This window comes from Cebus imitator, unplaced genomic scaffold (assembly GCF_001604975.1).
Source record: "Cebus imitator isolate Cc_AM_T3 unplaced genomic scaffold, Cebus_imitator-1.0 Scaffold278, whole genome shotgun sequence".
NCBI classification, from domain to species: Eukaryota; Metazoa; Chordata; class Mammalia; order Primates; family Cebidae; genus Cebus; species Cebus imitator.
The window spans coordinates 1095287-1106381 of record NW_016107593.1 but is presented as its reverse complement, the minus strand read 5'-3'; positions in this window follow the sequence as shown (position 1 = coordinate 1106381).

The following is an 11095-nucleotide window of genomic DNA, read 5'->3' as shown; positions in this document are numbered from 1 at the left end:
AGTATTGTCCATGATTCTTTCTCCTTTAATCTAATAATAATTATATCTCAATTATCTCTATAATTAAGTACATGTTAATGGAGGAGATTATGGGGAAGAAAATAGATCAAGGAGAATGAAGATATACAGAGTCTCAAACCTATCTTTTTTCATAATATAAACTAGAAATGATGGTCTATCTTTCCTGATACATAATATTTAATTTGGAATTCTTCAATCAGAGAGAGAGATTTAGTGGTACTTTGGGTTTAGCCTGGGCTAGTTGCTGTGTTTCCTAGGGACCATACCCAAAACTCATGTTTATATATAAAGTATATAACGTCCTAGAATATGAAAATCAGCAGAACTTCTGTTTAAGGATAAGAGTAAAAGGATTTGTCAGAAATGTTACTCTTACAGCGTCCTTAAGGGACTTTTGCCTTTTTGGTGACATAATCTTCACAAGAACACTATCTCTAAATGTCTAATTCCCTGTAAATGACTGATTACAGTTCAAGCATCCAGGGATTTATCTAAACCCTTCTTTAGCCCATTTAACCTTTCAGCCAGTACAACCTTTAGGGTACATCAACTTTCATATGTGTTTGGAGACTTCCCAACCCTTCAAATGTAATTCTGTTCCCTTGAGTACAATAGAAAAGCACTTGGTACTTGTGAATTTCAAATCCATGTACAGAAAAGACTGCAGTCCCACAACTTCCATTAGACACGTGAAAAAAAAACCTGCCTGTGTCTATCTACTAGCTTTGCTATTTCGTAAGATGAATTAAGATAATTTTCTCCTTAAAATTCTTTCCTAACTTCATTTGTGTATCCATATTCTAATAAGGTTGATAAAACTTTCTTTATTGAGGTTATAAAAAAGCAAAATTGTTCAGCATTTGGGGTTTCTCTGTGTTCCCTCAGCTCTGGTACATGAAATAATACAGCAAGTTACCATTCTATAACTGTATTTTTATTCTTCTTTAAAGTCATTTTCTGTTTTTCTCCTATTGGAAATGTGCAAGAAAAAAATCTCACAACTTTCTTACTTCCTGTGGGATTTAATGGCTGCTCAGGATAATAGCCAGGCAGAATACTGTAAGGAATAATAATTTTCCTACAGTTTCCAGGATGAAAACTTAATTTGATAGTAATTTGAACTACAGAATTTAAATGATAAAAATTAAATAAAAACTTCAACAGGCAACTAAGGTCATTGAGAATGTTTCATGAGTGTAATTTGAAAAGTGGTTATTCACCAAGAAAGTGGAACAAACAGCTGAGCAAATAAAAATTACTGAGAAGAAATTAACCCACAGTAGAATTAAACACATTCTATTTACTAATGAAATTAAGTTTGAACTTATATACATATATACACATAAGGTATAGACACATATTTATATGTCTGTGTGTTTTATGTATTTATATAGGGAGAAGGAGAGAAAGAGAGAGATTTAAAACTACAAAAAGCAAACTGGTAATGAGAATATTAACTCAAATCCATCATCAGACATGTTCAAGAAAGTAACTGTGCCAGATTTTCCAAATATATTTTTTTGGTTATACATCATTCACCTTTTGCATTAAGTGTGCCAACTGCCCCATCCCTTGCTATTCTGCATCCTAACATTTACTTTCATGCAGTAGGGTAGGGTGGGGTCAAGTTGTGAAGATATCCGCACTAATTTTTGTGCTAGAAACTGCTCAAAGCTCTTATTTATAGCATCCTTCAAATATTTTTCTAAAGATCCAGTTACTGATTTCCTAGTTTGCCTCTGAAATTAGAAATCCTTCCAATGAGGAAATTTAAAATTCTCCTTTCTCCAACTTGGACTTTAATTCTAAAATGCCTCTCATACAAACCTACCATTGTATAATCAGGTTGATGCCCTTCACCATGTGGTCAAACCTTCTTATTCTATTTTATTGTTTTTTCCACTTTTGCTTTGGATTCAGAGGGTACATGTGCAGGTTTGTTACATGGATATGCGTATGATGCTGAGGTTTGGGGTATGGATGATCCCATTATTCAGGTAGTAAGCATAGTATCCAATAGGGAGTTATTTGTTTTTTGTTTGTTGTTTGTTTGTTTTGTTTCTTTGATTTGGAGATGGAGTCTCACTCTGTCACCCAAGCTGGAATGCAGTGGCACAATCTCGGTTCACTGTAACCTCTGCTTCCCAGGTTCAAGCAATTCTCCTGCCCCAGCCTCCTGAGTAGCTGGGATTACACGTGCACACCAACCATGCCTGGCTAATTTTTGTATTTTTAGTAGAGATGGGGTTTTGCCAAGTTGGTCAGGATGGTCTTGATCTTTTGACCACCTCATCCTGCCAAAGCATTAGGATTACAGGCGTGAGCCGCCTCAGCCCCTATTTTTTTAGCCCCTATCTTCAGTGTAAATTTTTTCCGTCTTTACATTCACATGTATTCAATATTTAGCTCCCACTTGTGAGAACATGCAGTATTTGATTTTCTGTTCTTACGTTAAATTGCTTAGGATAATGGCCTCCACTTCCATTCATGTCGTTGCAAAAGGTGCATTTTTGTTCTTTTTTTATGACTGTATAGTATTCCATGGTGTATATAGACCACTGATAGTATGTGTATCATTTTCTTTATTCAATCTGCTGCTGAAGGACATATAGGTTGATTCCATGTTTTTGCTATTGTGAATAGTGCTGCAATGAATGTATGAGTGCATGTGTCCTTTTGATAGGATAGGATGAATGATTTCCATTAGTGGTGGGATTGGTGGGTTGAATAGGAGTTCTATTTTAAGTTCTTTTAGAAAACTCTAAGCTGGCTGATCTAATCTGCATTCCCACCAACAGTATATAACCATTCCCTTTTCCCCAGAGCCTTGCCAGTATCTGTTGTTTTCTTGACTCTTACTTGCCATTTTTACTGGCGTGAGATGGTATCCTATTATTGTTTTGATTTGTACTTCCTAATAATTAGTGATGTTGAGCATTTTTCACATTTGTTGGTCACTTGTAAATCTTGTGAGAAGTGTCTGTTCATATTCTTTGCCCATTTTTAATCAGATTTTTTGTGTTTTGCTTGCTGATTTAAGTTCTTTGTAGATTCTTGATATTAGACCTTCATCAGATGCATAGTTTGCTAATATTTTCTCCCATTCTGTAGGCTGTTTACTTTTGTTTGGTAATTTATTTTGCTGTGCAGAAGGTCTTGGGTTCCACTTGTCAATTTTTTTTTTGCAATTCTTTGTGGGGACTGGGTCATGCTTTTTTTTTTTTTTTTTTTTTTTTTTTTTTTTGTGTTTTTTTTTTTTTTTTTTTTTTTTTTTTTTTTTTTTTTTTTTTTTTGCCAAAGTCAGTGTTAAGAAAGGTATTTCCTAGGTATTCTTCTAAGATTTCTATAGTTTGCGATCTTATATTTAAATTGTTAGTCCATCAGGAGTTAATTTTTTTAATGGTAAAATGTAGGGGTCCAGTTTCATTGTTTTGTATATGGCTAGCCAGTTATCCCAGTACCATTTATTGACTAGGGAATTCTTTCCTATTGCTTATTTTTTTGCTGGCTGCAAAAGATCATTTGGTTGTAGGTGTGCAGCTTCATTTCTGGGTTCTCTATTCTGTTCCATTTGGTCTATATATCTGTTTTCTTACCAGCAACAATAATATTTTGGTTACTGTAGCCTTATGATATAGTTTAAAGATGGGTAATGTGATGCCTCTGACTTTCCTCTATGTTCTTAGCATTGCTTTGGCTATTCTGGCTGTTTTTTGGTTCCATATAAATTTTGGAATAGTTTTTCCTAATTCTGTGAAAAGTTTCCTTTGTATTTTGAAATGTCATTGAATTAAAAGGCATTGAATCTATAAATTGCTTTGGACGGTATGGCCATTTTAATGATATTGATTCTTCTAACCCATGAGCATGGAATATGTTTCCATTTATCTGTGTCATCTCCAATTTCTTTCAGCAGTGTTTTATAGTTCTCCTTGTAAAGTTATATCACTTCTTTGGTTAGCTGTATTCCTATATACTTTATTTTTTAGTGTGGCTATTGTAAATGGAATTGTGTTCTTAATTTGGCTCTCAGAACATTATTGCTATATACAACTAATAGTGATATTTATACATTGATTTTGTATCCTTAAACTTCACTGAAGTTATTTATCAAGTTTAGGAGCCCTTTGGTAAAGTCTTTATAGTTTTCCACGTATAGAATCATGTTTTCAGGGAAGAGAGATTGTTTGACCTCTTCTTTTCATATATGGATGCTTTATATTTTTCTCTCATGCCTGATTATTCTGGCTAGGTTTCCTATGGTATTTTAAATTTCCTGGCCAACTTAGCCATCAAAGAGCTCTCTCCGTTTCACTACCCCTCCCCAAAACTTACCTAGAATAAATAAATAATTCCTATTTCTAAATGCCAAGCACACACACAGGTGAAGAAACCAATACATAACATTGGGCACCATTTAAAGTTGCCACTGTTGCCATTGAAAGTAGTCTCCCAAAGCTTTGAAGATATTCTGTCTGAATCAGATTCCTATGCCTGGCCTTGCTTTTGAGGATAATGACCACATTGCTTTTAGTATTATGTTCAAATGAGAAAGTTTTATACTTGGGTTCCCAAAAATTCAGTTTTTAATAAGAATTCACAATTAATTTGTATTTATATATATGTATATATAAGCACAAATACATAAGCACACACATACATACATATGTAATATATATACAAATATGTTATATAAATATATATTGCATGGATACATGTTATATACCTAATACATATTATATACATACATGCATATATATGTATATATAATTTATAACTTATTCATTATGCTCAAACACTGGCTGCAAATTCGAAGCATCTGGCTCAGAAAGAGATATCTTTCCTTTAACAAATGCTATGCCTAAATAATTCTTCTGTTCATGACAAGCAGTCATGAATCCAAGTCATCAATTAGGATTTTCATTTCTTATAAGGTGAATTCTTCTTTCAGTGTCCATGAAGGTCTTATTTGGAGCTATCTTAATCTAGCACAGGCGTTTATTATGATAACAGCCCCAAAAGGATACTACTCACTGGGGTCTTGATCCAGGAGGATCCTCATCCTTTGCACAGATGTATCCACTTATTCCCCAGGCCTGTTTCTGTATGCCAAGGAATACTGAGGAAACAGTCTTCCTCAAATCACAAAAAGATGCAATTACATATATCCCCTAAAGCAATGGGTACCTACTCACCTTAAAATCATTTTTAAGAGGAAAAGCACAATTGATTCTTCCCATAACAGCACAAATCTGCTCTTAGGTGGTTTACTGTCTGCAACTTTAGACAGAGAAGTCTAGAGAATTTTAAATTCTGCCTCACTAATCAACATTCAATGGGGACAATGGCAGTGCCTTCCAACCATTTTCAAGTTATAACACACATTCAAAAAAAAGATTATATCTGTATGCCACACTGGGATAAACTGGAATGAATTTGAAAGTGTTTATATAGGACTTGGTGAAAAAAAGAGTTACATTTTTAATGTAATATAATAACATTAGAAAAATAGAATAAATGTGTTAGAAAGGGTATTAAGTATTGGATTTACATAAAACTTCCAAGTAAAGTCTTTTTAATTTTTTGTTTTAATGAGAAACTTGAGCTTGCTTTTATGAAAATAGATTTTTATGTTTGATTTTATGATTGAGCTGGCTACAGGCAATTCCTAATCATGATTTCTAATAATGATCTTTATTTAAATCCTTAGGAGTCACAATGAGAAAAGTTTCTTTACAAATAGACAGTAAACATTTAAAAACCATTTTTTTCACTTTTACAGCCACTTGGAAACTAGCAAATTGAAATTATATTTAAAAAATCTAAAAGCATTTGCTTTTCTCTCATTTACTAATGGCAGGTTGAAATTTCTTATAGTAAAAATGTATTTCAAACCCAAATAAACATTTGTATGTATTTCAAAATAATGGAGAAGTATCTAATTTGCAGAATATGCATCCATTTTTAGAGCAGTCATACTAAAGCTAGCTTGGATGCACCAACAAACGTATCTGTCACAAACACACAAATTCAAGATCTACTCCTGAAGTAACACCCTCCAAGAGTCTTTCATGGCTTCTCTGACCCTCACCTTCTGACCAGCTCATCTGGAGCCTTGTTCTATGTCACTAACATCAACTGCTTCAGCAGCAACCCAAGGTGTTTTCACTGGATGCTAAAATAAATTTCCTCCAGGTAGAGCATCTCTTTAGTGTATAGGAGATTATATTAAGATTGTCAAATGTGACTTCTTGAACTCCTGCCTGATAACCTACTGCTTTTCAAACTATTGGTCCAAACTAACAGCAACAGCAGCATTTCTTGCAAACCTTCTAGAAATGCAAACTCACAAGCTCCATCTGAGGCCCACAGAATCAGAAACTGTGTTGGGTGGATTCTCAAATTGAGAACCACTTGGCTGAAGGAGACGATATTGAGGATGACATCTATAAGCCACTCAAAAGCATAAAAGCTAGGAAGCCCTGTGTCTGTTTTGTTGTTGTTGAAATTATAGAGATTTTTCCAACCTTTTGTAAGAAAAATCTTCAAGGTTTGATGTCCATGCAAAGAAATCTACACATTGTGTAAAGGTCATTGTCTATATTGCTTCCTGATATGCTTTCAAACTTGGCTCAGTGGCCCAGCGTTTTGTAATTACTCATTCCGTGACCATTTATACATGGGTGACCTAAGTAGAGTAAGTCACTACCAGGGTAATATTGCCCAAGAAGGACCATGAAAACATATTTTTTACCCAAAAAATCTTACCAATTCACCTTCTGTGATGCCTACTATTCCAGAATTGAAGATTCTAATTTGAAGGTGGCAATTTCACCTCCAGCAGGACTCCTTTGGGATGTAAATGGCTTTGTAATAGGGGAAAATAGCTACTACCCACCAATTCCTTTGTTTATAAGATTAATTTTGAAAACCAAGTAACACTGAAAGAATGGGATATAGGACAAGAATGGTTGAGATTTGGTGAAGTGGAACATAAGATGAAAAAGAAGACAGAAAAGAAAATAACACAAAATAGTCACTGAAAATGAGGTATTGCCCAGCATGACATCCTAATGAGCTAAGGGTCAGTGTGAGCTTGGCCATTTAAGTGTATGTTGAAGTGCGGAGGAGAAGGAAAAGAAGAAAAAGAAGGAGAAGGATGAGAAACGGAGTAAGAGGAGGAAAAAGGGACTTTTACTTTTGGGTTTTATTTAATTAATTAATGCTTGGGTTAGATCTTCTTTTACCCACCATTTACAATGGCAAATGTTATCTTGCACACATGCATATCACCAATAAGAAATCCTTTTCACCTCAGAGAAGCTTTACTTAAAAGAAAGGAAGAATTTTATTAACCAGTTTATTCCACACAATTTTTAACTATCTCTGGAATATCAGAAACTGAAGAGTTCTTATATAGCATGGAATTTAGAGGGTTCAGAGCCTATTTGCCTTATGCCTATTTGACTATCTGTCAAAGCTGTAAATTTCTCTCTAAAATTCTCAAAAAGAAATAGAGAACTTTTGGAACCAATCGTGGAATGAAAGGTAAAAGAGAAGATGAAGCCCTATACCTACAGACACATTGGAACACTATACTGTTTTGTTTACCAGAAACCAATAGCTGGGCTTATTTGTGCCTGCAGTATATATGATTCCAGATATATTTCTACTGACTTCAGGCACACTGAAAACTTAAATGCATTTAAGTTATTTTTGAAAAGGGAATGTCTCCTGATAATGCATTTCTAACTTTCCATTTCCATTCTCCACCAGAAACATGTACCCTCTACCAATGACACCATCATCACGATCACTAAACAGTGGTGACCAAAGCCAGTGTACAATATCATCCGGAGAGACAACTTAGCAGAGACAGGCTGAACAGAACCAGTTTAGGTCCACACTGGCTTGAATACAGCTTTCATTAAACAAACATAGGTGAGGGTGTGAATAAGATTAAAGTGGAACTACAAAATGACCCATTGAATAAACTTAAATTTTCTGAAACAGATGAAGTTCAGAGGTTCCTGGAGCCACATTTACTATATCTAAATGCATGTTAGGTCACTCTTACTATAGCTCCCATTTCTTCCAAGTCAGTAGATATATGGGTAAATATTTTTGAAGAAACAAGAAAGAGAACTGAGAGTCGTAGAAAGTGATTCTCAGTTCTGTTTCCCCTGGGTTAGTTGGACCATTACATGTCTTGCAAACGCAGGCTCACAGTATCTCACCATGGGCAAAAAAGAGAAATTTTCTTTCTGAAATCTCCCTTACAAGTCCTTACATTCACTCTGTTTCACTGGCCCAGACAGAGTCGCATGCACTTCAACCCAGAGTGTGGAATATATGAATAGGCTTAGACCCATATTAGGTACCCCACTGTTGGGATTTGGGGTAGAATTCCCACCTAAAATAATATTCTGTGAATGGAGGCAGGATGGTTCCATAAAAGCAAAACTGAAGTATTGTCATCAGAAAAAGAGAAATTATTGCTGGGTATCATAAAGTCACACATGTCAACTACAGTATGAATAACCCTTAAATATAAGCTAAAACCCAAAAATGTTAAAAGAAGCATACACTGGCACACAGAGAACTAGCCTGGCAGTTGGGAAACTTCATCGGCTCTCCATCTCTAATTCACTGTTTGGCCTTGGAAAGTCCTACTGATTAGTAAGACTTTATTCTGCAGAAGAACCTATAATTCTCCAAAGTTATCATCAATCTCCTCGGGGATCTAAAGAAGAGAGACTCCAGCAAATCCAAAGCTCAGAGATAACTATTGGTAACACACACACACACACACACACACACACACACACACACACACATAATTAAATACATATACACACAGCCTTTCTTCTAAGCTTGTTAATTATGCTTTACTAATTTTGGATACGAGATAAGGTCATAACTCTTTAATGTTCATTTTTTTCCCTTTTTTTTTTCTGAGGCAGAATCTCTCTCTGTCACCCAGCATGGATTGCAATGACATGATCATGACTCACTGCAACCTCTACCTCCTGGGTTCAACCAATTCTCCTGCCTTAGCCCCCCGAGTAGCTGGGATTACAGGTGCGCACCACCACACCCAGCTAATTTTGTAATTTTAGTAGAGATACCCTTTCACCATGTTGGTCTGGTCTCAAATTTCTGACATCAAATCATCTGCCTGCCTCAGCCTCCCAAACTGCTGGGATTACAGGTATGACCCACCGTGCCCAGCCTAATGTTCAATTTTAAGTGACTTTAGTTATCCTTCCTGTAACCGAAAGAGGGTCCAGTTGCTTGCCACTTGTAGAAAGAGGCCAAAATAACAAGAGTGAAGTATGATAAAAAAAAAAAAAATAGTGAATTTTATTATTCATTGACAGCAAGGGGGAAAGTAGCCAGAATCCTTTCCAAAAATTGCCACTTTCCAATTTCTAGAGAGAGGGCAGGGATTTATGAAGAGGGTCTTGGAATGCAGAAGAGGTATGAGGGCTAGGAAGTGCTAGGCAGTGTGACTTGCTCTGATGGCTTATCTTGAATTATTGTTCCATCTGGTGAAGGCGCTGGCAGCATCATTGGCTCAGTCAAGGTACAAATCAGTCAGTCAGTCTCAGTCAGTCTCCAGCCTGAAGTGAACCCCAGCCTGGAATTAATCTCCTGCTAGGGAGAGAATTCTGGAGGTGCCTGGTTCATATCAGGATTTAGCCCCTGATTTCTACAGAAATGTATGACTAGATAAGTGAGCATGGTGTGAGCTTAACAAGCACGTAGATAAATGTGCATGAGGCATGGGATCATAGGGTGGGAAAGGAAAGGGAGTAGAGTTTTTTAAAAACACATTCCAAGGCTGTATTTCAAGATGAAAGAAAACACATCTGTAGTTTGTCTCAAAGCCACACCTTGATACTGGGGAGAAAGAAGAGAAGAAAACAAAATGTTTTGGTTTTTCCTTTTTTTTTTAGAGGGAGTCTCCCTCTGTCACCAAGCTGGACTGCAGTGGTGCCATCTTGGCTCACTGCAACCTCCCCCTCCCGAGTTCAAGTGATTCTCCTACATCAACCTCCCGAGTAGCTGAGACTACAGAAAACAAAAGTTTTAAAACACAGTTTGAAGCTAAGCTACTCAATTACATTCCCACAGTGAGGAAAATTTCATATTCTTTCCTTTTTACTTCCAGATTGCCGTCCTGGGCAAACACTAATAATTTCTTAGGCTTATTCAGTCTAAGGATCAACGTTTTGTTACCTCTTTCTTATTACTGGAAATAGAACCCTCAAGTTCCTGGAGACTTGAGGATGCCAAAACCACAATAAGGCATCCTAGAATGTCCAATTGATGTGCTAAAATATGCTGTCACTGACCCCCGAAACCTTGGTTGAGCAACAGGAAAGGCTAGAAATGTACTCCGTTTACCCATTGCTTCTGAAACCATCAGTACAGATCCAAGCCCATGACACAGTTATTTTTCCAGGTCAGAGAAAGAAAGAAAAATTCCTGTAGTATTAAAATGACACAGAATCCCGACTTTACACCAAAATAGGTGGCTATCTTCCTAGAGAATACCCAAGTTCCAGGGTTGGGTGGGCAGAGGGTGTCTCTCCTCAGCTTCACAGCATGTTCAAGACTAGCTCTTTATTGACACTAGCTAAGCCTTTGTTTACACAGAAGTTGACTCTCTTCCTTCTCATGGTTAGTTTCTTTTTGGGTTTTGGTGAGTTTGCTTGGTGTCCTTTCCTATCTGCTGATCTTTGGGGGCTGACTGTTCATAACATGCTAACATTAAGCTTCCCCAGGCCCAGCCCAAAGTGTATCAGGGTCTCAATTTCTTTCTTCCCAAGAAGTTTCTTGGTTCATAATAAAAACTACCTACCTCTTTCTCAGTAGGCTTTGTGCTCCATGCAACAAGGGGAGGATCATTCTTTGTTATGAGGGGAAAAAATTCCTCCTGTACTTTCCTTCTGAAATTAATTCCATGGCCTACTTGAGGGCTTTTTCCCCAGGGAAAACAGTAACAGAGAATATACAACAAAATATTGATTTCCCTAAAATAGAAATAGATGCTCTGGTAAATTTTCAA